This window comes from Phyllostomus hastatus, unplaced genomic scaffold (assembly GCF_019186645.2).
Source record: "Phyllostomus hastatus isolate PE091 unplaced genomic scaffold, TTU_PhHast_1.1 phas_contig_58, whole genome shotgun sequence".
NCBI lineage: Eukaryota > Metazoa > Chordata > Mammalia > Chiroptera > Phyllostomidae > Phyllostomus > Phyllostomus hastatus.
The window spans coordinates 21,453,548-21,465,963 of NW_025333916.1; the positions used below are offsets into that span (position 1 = coordinate 21,453,548).

A 12,416-nucleotide genomic window follows, 5' to 3' on the forward strand; every position below is an offset into this window, starting at 1 on the left:
CCCTGGCCTTGCTTCTGTGTCACCCACCTGGCAGGTGTAGCCGAGCAGGGACGGTCCTCATTCTGTCCCGTGTCATGTCCTCTGGGCCCCTTCGGTCCGAGCTGCCTGAGCAACACTGTGCTTCACTTCTAACTGCCTTTGCTGGTGCCTTTGCCAGTTCAGACCTGGGCTCCAAACATATTTGAATGTATGAAATCAGAGAATATCTTCTTGGTGGCTTGGCTATGAATAGCACTTCTTAATACAATCTCTCATAAGCATTATTTTACAGAAGTGCATGCCGTTGGCCTAAAGCTCAGACCCCCAGACTACTTTGCTCGATCTCTTTGCAGGGTATGTGATACCACCATTGTGATTTGCAGCTTTGGCCCTGCTCACCCTCTCACAGGGGTGTGCTGGGGTCTACGTCAGACGTAAGATGCTCTGTTAAGAGCTGATGCACTGGTCAGCAGAACAGATGTGTTGCTAATTATATCTGTGCACCAGTTATGCACGGGAGGGGAGAAAATGAACACACATAGCATCAGCTGGTGGACCTTGCTGAATATTTTTATAAAACTCTCTCAAAGTACAAGTGACAGGATGAAAAATAGATTTGCCTTTTTAAAAAAAATTTTTTAAATTGATTTTGAGATAGAGAGAGAGAGAGACAGAGAAAGAGAGAGATTTATTTGTTGTTCCACTCATTTATGCATTCATTGGTTGATTCTTGTGTGTGCCCTGACCGGGGGTCAAACACACTACCCTGGTGTATTGCGATGATGCTCTAACCAACTGAGCTACCAAGTCAGGAACCATTTATTTTTTAAATCTATTTTTAACCTTAAATTAAATGACTGCAATAGAATGGTACACAATTGTCTGTTGATAAAATGAAAGTTGAGCCCTGGCTGGTGTGGCTCAGTGGATTGAGCGCCGGCCTGCAAACCAGAGCCGCTGATTCGATTCCCAGTCAGGGCACATGCCTGGGTTGCAGGCCAGGGCCCCAGTAGGGGGCTGGAGAGAGGCAACCACACATTGACATTTTTCTCCCTCTCTTTCTCCTTCCCTTTCCCTCTCTCTAAAAATAAATAAGTAAAATCTTTTTAAAAAATGAAAGTTGAGTGGATGCAAGCATTTCTTTCTCAATTGGATGTATTCTTTCTTGAGCTCTAGGACTTCTTGTACTGAGGCAGGCCAACTGCTGAGAGCGAGGCGAATGGCATTACTCCTATAGTTGGAACACTGGCTTAATCTTATTTTACTAGTTTGCAATTACATCAAGCTATGTCAGTGGAATCAGAATGTGTTCAATTATGTAGTGTCCTTAATCTGGAATGTCTCTGTACTTAAAAACATGATTGCTTTAATTATCACCACACCCCTAGGAGGCACCAGAGGTGGAAACTCTGGCCAGCACCCCAGTATTACACGTGAAGAAGTTAAAGAAGAGATACTGAGTGATTAGGCAGCTTCTACTGCCCAGATGCCTGAGGCAGCATGCCAGCAGTAGGGAGCCGGTTCACACATTCAGCAGACTCTGGTCTGTATTGTCGTGCTGAATGCCCAGTGAGCAAGACAGTTCATGACCCTGTGGCACGCTGAACGATATCGACAGTTGATTTGAACGGAGTCACAGATGCGGGTAAATACAGTAGTCTCCCATTGTCCTCGGGGGATGGGTTCCAGGACCCCCAGTGGGTGCCTGAAATCTTAGTACCAAACCCTATACATACTGTGTTTTTTCCTATACGTTTGTACCAATGAAAGAGTTTAATTTGTAAGTTAGGCACAGTAAGATTAACAATAACTAATAATAAAATAGGCAGTTATAATGATATGCTGCGATAAAAATTACGTGAATGTGGACTCTTTCAAAATTTATCTTGTACTGTACTTAGCCTTTTGCTTAAAGGAAGCACCTGACAGCTTCTCTTTGGAATATCTGAACTGCTGGCATCCTTACTCTTTGGGGCTGTTATTAAATAAACTGAGGGTGACTTGGACACAAGCACTGCGATGCCTCCACAACTGACCTGATAACCAGGGTGGCCACTTGGTGACCAGCGGGTGGGGGGCAGCATGGACACCTGGACAAAGGGAGGATTCTCGGCCCAGGTGGGACGGAACGGGACAGCTTTCATCAGGCTCCTCAGAATGGCATGCAATTTAAAACTTACAAATGGTTTATTTCTGAAATTTTCCATTTCATGATTTTAGACTGTGGATGACTATGGTTAATTGGAACCTTGGAGAGCAGAACTGCAGGTATCGGGGGGGGACAGCTGTGATTCTCATTTGGCCTTATTGAGTGAGTATAAAAGAACACTTTCCTGGCCTAAGGGGGGAAATGAAGTACCTTCAAAGGACTTCAAGTCACTGCTTCGTAGCAGCCTGTTGGGAAGTTAGACCAGGGGAGCAGACGTGGTAATCACCGGTCTTGCTTCTGGATGGTCCTCCAGGGTCCCTCAGGCCAGCAGGCCCTCTCACCCGCACAGACACACAGTGCATCTGCAGATGCACACACACACACACACACACACACCACACGCCTGTACACACCCTCCAGCTTTGGGAATCTTTTCAGTTGACAGTTACAGAAGAACTGTAAGACTATGGCATTACAAATTAAATTAAAACTGTATTTCATCTAAAAGATCTCCAAGGGCAAAGTGCCTGGTGCTCCTGAGCCAGCCTGTCATCATCTCTCGGAGACAAGGACGCACATGGCCTTCGGATGTAAGGCCTCAGGAGCGTGCAAAGGGCACTGCGCTGTGTTTTGCTGGTGGCATCACATGTAGCACGTACTTATTGATGATGGTGGGTGGATAATCTCGAAAAAAGTGCTGATGTGAAGACTTTTTCATGTAGATGCATGAGAAACAGTTGCATAAGGTGTCATTTTGAGTTTTGCTTACTTACAGCCCGATAGGGGCCAGCAGTGTCTCTGCCCCAAAGGAAAAGGTTTTAAGGTGGAGGGGCCTTGAAGAGGTCACCTAGTTCAGAGGTTCTCATGTCTATTACATACTGTGCCTCTTTTTTTAATTACAAATATGTTATAATTTCCCTCTTTACTGTCCTAAATTACAATTCCCAAGTAGCATGCTACCCAATGTCCAAAACCCCTTATAAGGCCCTCATTGTGTCAGGTTCACTAGGAAATGGAACTTGAGATGGGGTTGGGGGCAGAAAGTGTACTGGACATGCTCTCAGGACCCACACCCATGGGAGAGCAGCAGCACTGGGCACAGGGAGAGGCTGGGCTGTGCTTTCATGCAGTCCCACCGATGACCCTGCAGATCCCACAGGGAGCTCTGGGGTTGGGGAGGTCCTGCAGAACTGTACCCAATCAGCACCCCCGTGTCCCCACCACCAGCCAGTTGATGCAGGCAGCTCCTAGGGAGGAGTCATGAGGTGGACTTTGAAAGAGGCTGTTCTCTTGAGACCAGAGGGATTGCTGGGAGAGGGTGGTGGCAATCAATTGTGGGCTGTCTGTGGTCACCACGCCAGCACCTGGGGCATCCCGGAAGTAAGGGTCTGGGTGGGGCACACAGGATCCAGCACGAACTGTAATAGGAGGGAAAAATAATAGGAAAGTATAATAAAAGCATATGTTGCCCTGGCTGGTATGGCTCAGTGGATTGAGTGCAGGCCTGGGAACCAAAGGGTCACCGGTTCGATTCCCAGTCAGGGAACATGCCTGGGTTGTGGGCCAGGTCCCCAGTAGGGGGTGCGAGAGAGGCAACCACATATTGATATTTCTCTCTCTCTCTTTCTCCCTCCTTTACCCTCTCTCTAAAAATAAATAAAAAATATGTTTTTAAAAAGCATATGTATGTTTGGAATGACTAAACAAAAAGGTATTGCAAAGTAGTCCTTAGATATTCCTTACAACTATTTATAAGGAATTAGTTTGGAGTTCAGAGAAGACAATATGCAACTGAATATTGTCAACACGTTTTCTTTATATTTGGCATTTTGAAATGGGGGCTGGGCAAGGACACATGTAGCTGTACTTGAATGCAACTGTTACATGTGCAGACTGATACGCTGTCATCAGAGGTTTATCGGAAAGTTGATTCTCAGTAAAATGCCAGACAAAGCAAGTATTTACACACAGTGATTTCATTCTTGAACACTTCAATGTACATTAAAGCTGTGAAAAAATACTTTGTCTTTGTATGTTAAATGCAGTTAGATATAAGGCTCAGATAATTTTATCAAGTTTTTCACTTACACACTAGGACATTCATTTGCAATCAGGGCAGGATATGGGAAAATTCTTCATCATAGGGTCCATATCCTACACTTTGCAGGGTATTTACCACCTCTGACCCCACCCACTAAATGCTAACAGCACCTCCCATTCAGAGCAACAATCAAAAGTATTCCCACAAATTTCCATACTTCCCCAGGGGGTAGTAGCCCTTCCTCTGAGAACTGAGTTGTCAATTCTCTGCTTGTAGTGCAAACACAACTGTTTTTAAAGCAGGCGATGTGGCAACCTCTGCGAGGTCCCTAGTCAATGGAGCAGTGCAAGTTAAAGAGCCCCCACAGCCGTGACTGCCTGCACACATGGTCAAGACCCACAGTCACACCTGGGACCTCACCACCTTGAACGAGGGCCTCCCTGGCTCTCCCACATGTCCGGGTGTTGCCGTCCTGTGTCTGAGCCCCAGCCAGATTGTCAAAGCCACAGTCTGGTTAATGGGTGACTGATTCACGCACGACTCACATCCAGGACCGGCTGCGTGCACCTCGGGCTCCCTCTACTCAGCAGGATTTTTATTGCCCACTGTGTCTGCGCAACTGCTTCTTCCTCTGGCAGGCAGAGCTGAGTTTGCAGAGAAGACAGTGAATTCCCGAGGAAAATAAATCTATTGTACCTGCGCAAACACAAGCAAAGGAAACGGTTGTTTTCTCACGAGACTGATGTGACCCTTGGTGGGGCAGACTTTGTGATTCCCTTCCTCCTGCATCAAACGGTGGGCCTCCATGAACACAGCAGACGCAGATGCCCAGTGGGGATGACGAGGAATGTCAGGCCGAGGACCCAGGAGACGTGGTAGAGAGAAGGGGGAAGATTTCGAAGCTGATTCAAAATACAAGACAACAGCCACCCCAAGTTAGAGGTTGAAAATGAAGCCCTCGGATGTGAATTACTTTGCACAGAATATTTTATGCTAATTCAGATGTTCAAATTTTACCTTAAAGTGCTGACGCAGCAAAACTGCTGCCACAGCGATGGCCCAGCCTGCGGCAGGAATGAGGAGCCCGGAGACGACTGCCTGTGCCTCGGTGCATTTGCATCCAGAGGAGTCGACGCCAGGGAGAGGGATGAGTTCTGTCTGCTCACCTGGGCACCCCGCGGACAAGTGCTCGTCGTTTGTCTAGGGGCGTTTTCCGTGACCACTCTTCTCCCACCATATGGCAGACACTGCACGCTGTTTCCTCGTGTCCCCTCTGTAAGGGGCTGCCAGGAGCAGCTGGCACCTCTTTTTTTTTATGTTTTTGCTGATGACTTTTCTGATGCTCTGGGTTTCTTCTTGTGATGAGACAGAAAAAGTATTGATCTCCCAAAGACATTAGTTCATGGTTGCTGAGATGCCCAAGAGTGTTTCTTTAAATGAATAATCAATCCCCCTGCCGATTCGACCTCAGAAAATGAGCATCTTAGGAATTTATGAACAAAAGTATATTGACGTAAGTGCCATTCGGTACTCAAGGGATCACAGTGTGAAAATTTTCTAAATCGTGGTGGAATGCTTTTGCGGACTTGGCTCGTTCACACCGCATCAGAAAAAGCAGTGCTGCGAGCTGTGCACGCGCGGCGCGCTGTAAGAGTCTTGTTAGATCTCATATGGCGCAGCCTTAGTAATTTCAGTTTAATCTTGCTTTTATGCAACCTCCTTCCTTAGTGTTTTTTAAGATTTTATTTATTTATTTCCAGAAAGGGGAAGAGAGGGAGAGCAACATCGAAGTGTAGTTGCCTCTCACATGCCCCTCATTGGGGACCGGCCGGCAACCCAGGCATGTACTGGAGACTGGAAATCGAACCCGTGACCCTTCAGTTCACAGGCTGGCACTCAGTTCACTGAGCCACACCAGCCAGGGACGTTTTTCTTAGTTAAAACAAAAAAATAGAAGAAATTCTGTGTATTTGAATTTCAAATAAGGACTCAAAATGGACTTTCAAATGCAGAATTGAGAAGCAGGGCCCTGAAATTCCGCGGCACTGGTTGTGCACGGCCTGCCAGTTCACGGAGACCGGAGTCAGGACCAACCTATGTGGGTAAAGCTGGCCTCCATCGAAGCAGGCAGCTTTAGACACCTTGTGACTGATTATTCCAGGAATGTTCCATTTCCCCACACCTCCTCCCTTACTTTGTATTTCAGTCTCAGAGCCTGGGGAACCTGGACTGATGGGGGCGGATGCGTGGGGGCGGTCCACTAGCCCTGAAGAGGAGAGAAACTTTCTCCAGGGAACCCTCTCCAAGTAGGTCAGGTCAAAATAGGGGACTAAGAATTGTAGCCAGCCTGGGTAATATCATTTGCACTGTGAATGAAAGAGATTCAGAAAATAATTCTGAAGGCAATTTCAGATCAGGATTCTAAAAAAAAATAAATAAGACTCATTTTGACTCAGCCCCGTCCACCTTCTTTGGCCTGTGCAGACCAGGGAAGCCAGGCTCCTGGATGCCTCCACGGAATGGTTGCTGGAACATCCCTCCCAGGCCACTCTGAGTTTTAATTTTTCGTGACTCTAGTATTGCCTGCCTACATTAAGGCCCAGTTTCATCAGGTCTGATATTTCTTGTTCTCTTAGAATTATACCTGCAGATACCAGTAACGTTATAACTAGAAAAATTAAAGAAATCTTAGCTATAACAAGTTGACTGAGCTGGGGATCTTCATGGTTTTGAGGGAGAAAGACACTAAAAGATAATTGTTTTGGAAACTCCTTTTGTACTGTTTTCCTGAAGAAAAGACTGCTCTGCCCCTCTACCCCCCAGCTATTAATGTCCACTCAACCTTAAGGTCTCAGACCAAGTATTACTTCCTCGTAGATGCTTTCCTTGACTCCTAAACTAGGATGGACCCCACACGCTCCGGGGTGTGCTGCCCCTGTCTTCCACAGGACTTGTAAGTAGTGCCTGTGTTCGTAATCATTAGTGATCTTTCTTTCCTGTTGGACTTGGAGTCCATGAGAGCAAAGGCCTTGTCTATTTTATTTATCATCATGTCCCCACTGCCAAGAACAGAAGCCTGGTATGCACTGGGTGCTGAGCAAACATTTGTTTAATGAGTGAATTTTCCGGTGTGATCTGCTAAGGTAGAGAAAGAATGGCTGGCACAAAACCAAATAGTAGTGGAGTTGGAAACAGAAGGACTGAAAACTTTATGATTTTTTCTTTTCTTTAAAATCTTTACATATATAATCTCATATCATTGCTCTAGTATTGATCGGACTTGGTTGTGTGTGTGTTTGAAAGTGACGAACACATGGTTTGGTTGCTTCCCGGGCTGTGAGAATAGCAGACATTTGGAACTCCTCCAAAAATTTAGGCAAATGCTCCTGAGATAACTTCACCCACTTGAGCAGTGCTTTTATGTAAATAAAGTTTAGCACAACCTAAGAAGTGCACCGGAAGGCATTCTGCAACTTGTCCTGTCTGTGAATGGAAAGACCCCCACATTTCTCTTTCATGAAGTTCACAATCAATTGCTTCACTTAGCACATCTGTTGTTCTGCCGCCTCCACTTCCTTGCCTTTTGTAACAGCAAAATTCTTGGAATTTATCTTACAGGCACAAATCACCTTGTAATTCTTTGTACTTAGTAGCTATTGAGCATGTAACTACAGAGCTTAACAATTACTATATACTGTAATCATGCAAAGATTTTAATCTTTCAAATTAGATCTCACCTTCACACTGGGGGAGAAAAGGAAATTTACAGGATAATTAGCTTATGGGCTAGTCACACTTCCAGGGATTGTCAGGAGTCCTCTGCAGGAATGGTATGAAGGTACGATTTATTTTTTATTAAGTGCCTTTCATTAAAACTACCCCACATGCTTTACATTGAAGAAACTGCAGAAAAATGCTCATCACAGTCTGAGGCAGCCCTTTGTCTGTCATGGACCTTGGCAGAGGGTGGCATATTCTGCTATCCTTTGGGGTAAGTAGTTGGTCCTCCATGTGTAGCAAGGGACTCCAGTCAACATTTTAAAGAAAGATGTAAGTAAGTAAATAAATAAATGCCCGATTTATGCTTACTTTGCATGAGTTGGTTTCCCAGAAACTTTGGGGGAGAGAGGTTTGAGCTGCTACCTACTTTCCCTCAGACCCGAGCCAGCTCCGCTCTGCTTGCTGGACCAGACTGCACGCACCCCGTCTCACCTCCACGCCGGGACGCCACGTTCTAAACCTGACCTCTGTCGTGGTGGTACCGACGACACCGTGAAGATCAGCAAACGGTACAAATGTTACACAGTTACCAGCACATCGCTTCCCCACACTTGACCCCCTTCACGAGATAGAAAGAGCGAGAACGTGGGAGGCAGAGAGGGGTGGGGAGAGAGATTTGCGAAGAAATACACACAGGCACACCCATACAGACTTGGTAAAGCAACCAGTAGAGGAATCCCGGAGCCAGAGCAGACAGTTAGTAAATAAAAGGAATTTCTCTTTCCCTTCTGCCACAGACAAGAGGTGTGAGACCACACAGCTGTACGGTTGCGTGAGGAGGTGGATGGGGAAGGGGACGGGTCATTGTGCCTTGTCTCAGATAAATGTGGCATTTTCAGGGGTTGACCTACAAAGTGGGGAGGCTGGAGAGGAAGGTGGCCAGGAAACGAGGGTGAGTGGAAAAGAGACGTGCCTCGGCATGGCGTCCACTCCTGCGTGCAGGAGCCTGGCCGAGGAGGGATCTCTCTTGGAAGAGTCCGCTTAAGTATACAGAATTGCTGGGAACTGGGTTCAGGGTTTTGGGGGCGATGGAGGTGAAGGGGTGCTTGGAGCAATTTATTTTCCAGAGATACAATAAAGGGGGGGGGGGGTTGAACTTAATAATTGTTCAGCTTTGCAGTCTTGTTAAAGTCATACAACATCCTTTATTCACCATGATGAAGAAAGTCATCAGGATGAAATAATATTGCCCATCCAAATTGTTGAGAACTTGCATGAGGTGTCCCCAAGCTGGTGCTGTAGAGGTTCAGGAGAAAGAACAAGCAAGAACCTTATATCCAAGGGTCTTATAATCTCATTGGGACAAAGCCAACACACATAAAGTGGTAAAAGAAAAATTAATTGCTGGGCAGTTTGATACTTGCTAAAAAAAAGAAAGTCCAGTAGGGTTTTGAGAAGGTAGGGAGTGCAGTAGACAGATGATTTTTAAAGACTGGTAATAATAGAGCCTTTCTGAGCTTCCATGCCTGCTAATGTGCTTTTCCAGTATTATTATGAGCTCCATTAACATCATCAGTAAAATTATAGTATGGCTAAAATAGATCCATAATAATAAATTCTTTACTATGGTTATAGACTCATTCATCCTTAGACTACACCCCAAAGTGGATGAATGCCAAGTATTTTAAATCCCTGCTTTATACTTACTGAGAGAGTCAAGTTCAATACCTTGTCTCCAGCTTTTTATCATGTCAGTAGCAGAGCCAGGGGGGAAAAACAAAACAAAACCCAAGTCTCCACATGTGATCACTGGCTCTAATGAAAGAACCTGAAGAGCGACACCAGATTTGAAGAAGGAAGCTAGGCTAGAGAAGTCCCAAATGACAGAGGAGATAAGGACAACCAAGGAAATGATGCACGCTCTCCTTTGAGGTGGAACAGACAGGATTTACATCTGTAGACCTTCAGACAATAGGTGGTATGTGGACCATATATGGAAAAATTGGAACGGTTGAGCTAAGTCAAGATTGAGGTGTGCATGTGGGTTTCTGTCTCAGCAAGGAGCAATTCTAGGAATGTTTTAAAGATACTGGCAGGCAGGCCAGCTGAGAAAGTGGCTGTGGGAGCTTAATGTAAGTTTAGGAGTCAAAGACAGCTTTTATATCTGAGGCCTTGGCAATAAATTACAGAAAAAAAGGAACTAAAGATATATACACACATGTATATATATGTACATATTTATTTCCTAAAGAAGAAATTTAATTAGAACGCTATCAGGCAGTAAAGACAGGAAGTACTGATGTGTTTTAAAGTGACAGAGAAGATAGAGGAGAAATGCTCATTTAAGGAAGATAATCACATCAGAAAGGAAGTATTTAGTATCTGGAAGAAGGGGATGTTAAACATCAAAGTATAAAAAGTAAAACTAAGCTCAATATTGAATGGGCTATACATTTTAGTTCAACTTTTCAGAAAATACTGGGAGAGCAAATTTCTAAGACCTAGAAACCCCAGTTGTTGCCTCTCATGCCGTGGTGCAGACAGGTCGTGATAACCAGTCCGACCAAAAGATGCAGCTAGAATGGCTCTTGGATTCACCAGACCTCTTTCTCCAGAAGAACATAGGAATTCAAGTCTTGAATTCCTTCCTTCCTTCAGTATTCATTCATTTCATTTTCCATTCATTCATTTAACAAATATTTATCGAGTGCTCACTTTGTGTCAGTCTCTGTGCAGGCTGTTGGGGATATAAAGATAAATAAGGCCCACACAGCTCATGCCCTTGAGGAGTTCTCTGTCAAGTAGATAAAACAGATGGCTTGGGAAATATGTAATTAGAAAGTAATGTAATGATGTGTTGTAATAAAAGAAAGCTCATAGACAATTGCACTGTCTTTTGCAAAGGGGCTTCCATTTCATTTCTGAAATTATATGTTGCTTACCCTGCATGAAAGAATTATCCAAGTCCTTCACACTGCTCAGAGAGGACTGTGAGGGCAAAGGAAGGCTCTGTCAGAATCACTCGTCATTGTGCAGAGACGGCACCGAGATGACAGGGAGATACGAGACTTGCATCTAAAGGAGATGTTTTGTTGGAGAAACTTTTATTTTGACAGCATTCAACATAGTTCAATATCGAGCACCACTGCTGTAAGAATACCGGCATTCTTCCTTATCTAGCATGGCAGCTCTGGCCAGGTGGCCTTTCCATTCTGCACAGTGACACGTGTCATCCTCAGACAGAAAGGCAAAACTCTCCATTGAAAAGTCAGATTCAGTCAACCAGTAGGTTACTTGTTAAATTGATATCAAACAAAAAATTTTATTAATTTTGGCATTGAAAAGACATCTTTGTATTCAGAGAATTAACTAAATTGGAGGTATTTCAGGGCATTATATGGACAGCTAAGTATACTTTTAGAATCTTGTTCAGGAAGGGCAAAGACAAAGCTTATAAGCATTCTGAATTATGTTGGAAAGATACACCAAGTGGAATAAACATAGAGGATAGGATTGGATCTGTAGCATAAATCGATGATAATACGGAAAGAAGTTCTTTATCACAGGGTTTGTCTCAACTTATGGTCCATGAATCTGGCTAACTGGCTTCTTTCTATACACTTTGTGGTATAAAGAATATGTCATTATCAAGAAGCAGATGGAGAAGGAGATCACATTCTTTTTTTTTTTTAAGATTTTATTTATTTATTTTTAGAGAGGGAAGGGAGGGAAAGGAAGGGAGAGAGGGAGAGAGAGAAACATCAATGTGCGGTTGCTGGGGTTTCTGGCCTGCAACCCAGGAATGTACCCTGGCTGGGAATCGAACCTGGGACACTTTGGTTCCCAGCCCACGCTCAATCCACTGAGCTATGTCAGCCAGGGCAGATCACATTCTAAGTCAAGGAGCAGGTGACGATCCCAAAGTCCAAGATGGAGAAGATCTCATTCTAGAGAGAGGTAGAATGTTAAAAGCACATCAAAAACCAGAGAAAAAAAAGAAAGGGGACAAAGAAAAGGAACATTCCAAAACACCACCAAGAAGCTGTAGCACAACCAGATGGTCCAGAAGTGCAAGCAGAGGGAGATTACAATGAAGAAGCAGGAGTGGTGCAAGACCTCCTGAAAAGCCTAGGTCTCCAGAAAGAAAATTGTCTCGCTCACCCTCCTCTAGGAGATATAAAAAGGAGAAGAAAGAGGAAGACAAAGGAAGAGGCAGACATGAAAGAGAATGATCAACAAGGAAGAAGAAAAAAAGTAAAGATAAGGAAAAGGAAAGAAAATCCAGGAGTGATGAAGATATAAAAGCAAAGCAGGTTACATGGGGGGATTGCGATGAAGAGGATCAGGGGTGTGACAGCGAGAAAGAGACAGAAGAGGAGAAGAAACCAACAGAACCAGGTTCCCCTAACACAAAAGAATGTTCTGAGGAAAAGGGACCTGGTGATGCACTAGGAGAATCCAAAGTGAATGGGGATGGTCATCATGAAGAAGACATGGCTATGAGTGACTAAATATTGCCTCCTTGGG

The 12,416-nt window shown here is 44.6% G+C and overlaps 1 pseudogene; it reads left to right on the forward strand.

The window, feature by feature from the left end:
- The first annotated feature begins 4,993 nt into the window (after positions 1-4,993).
- LOC123824949 lies at positions 4,994-12,400 on the forward strand (annotated as a pseudogene).
- The last annotated feature ends 16 nt before the right edge of the window (positions 12,401-12,416 follow it).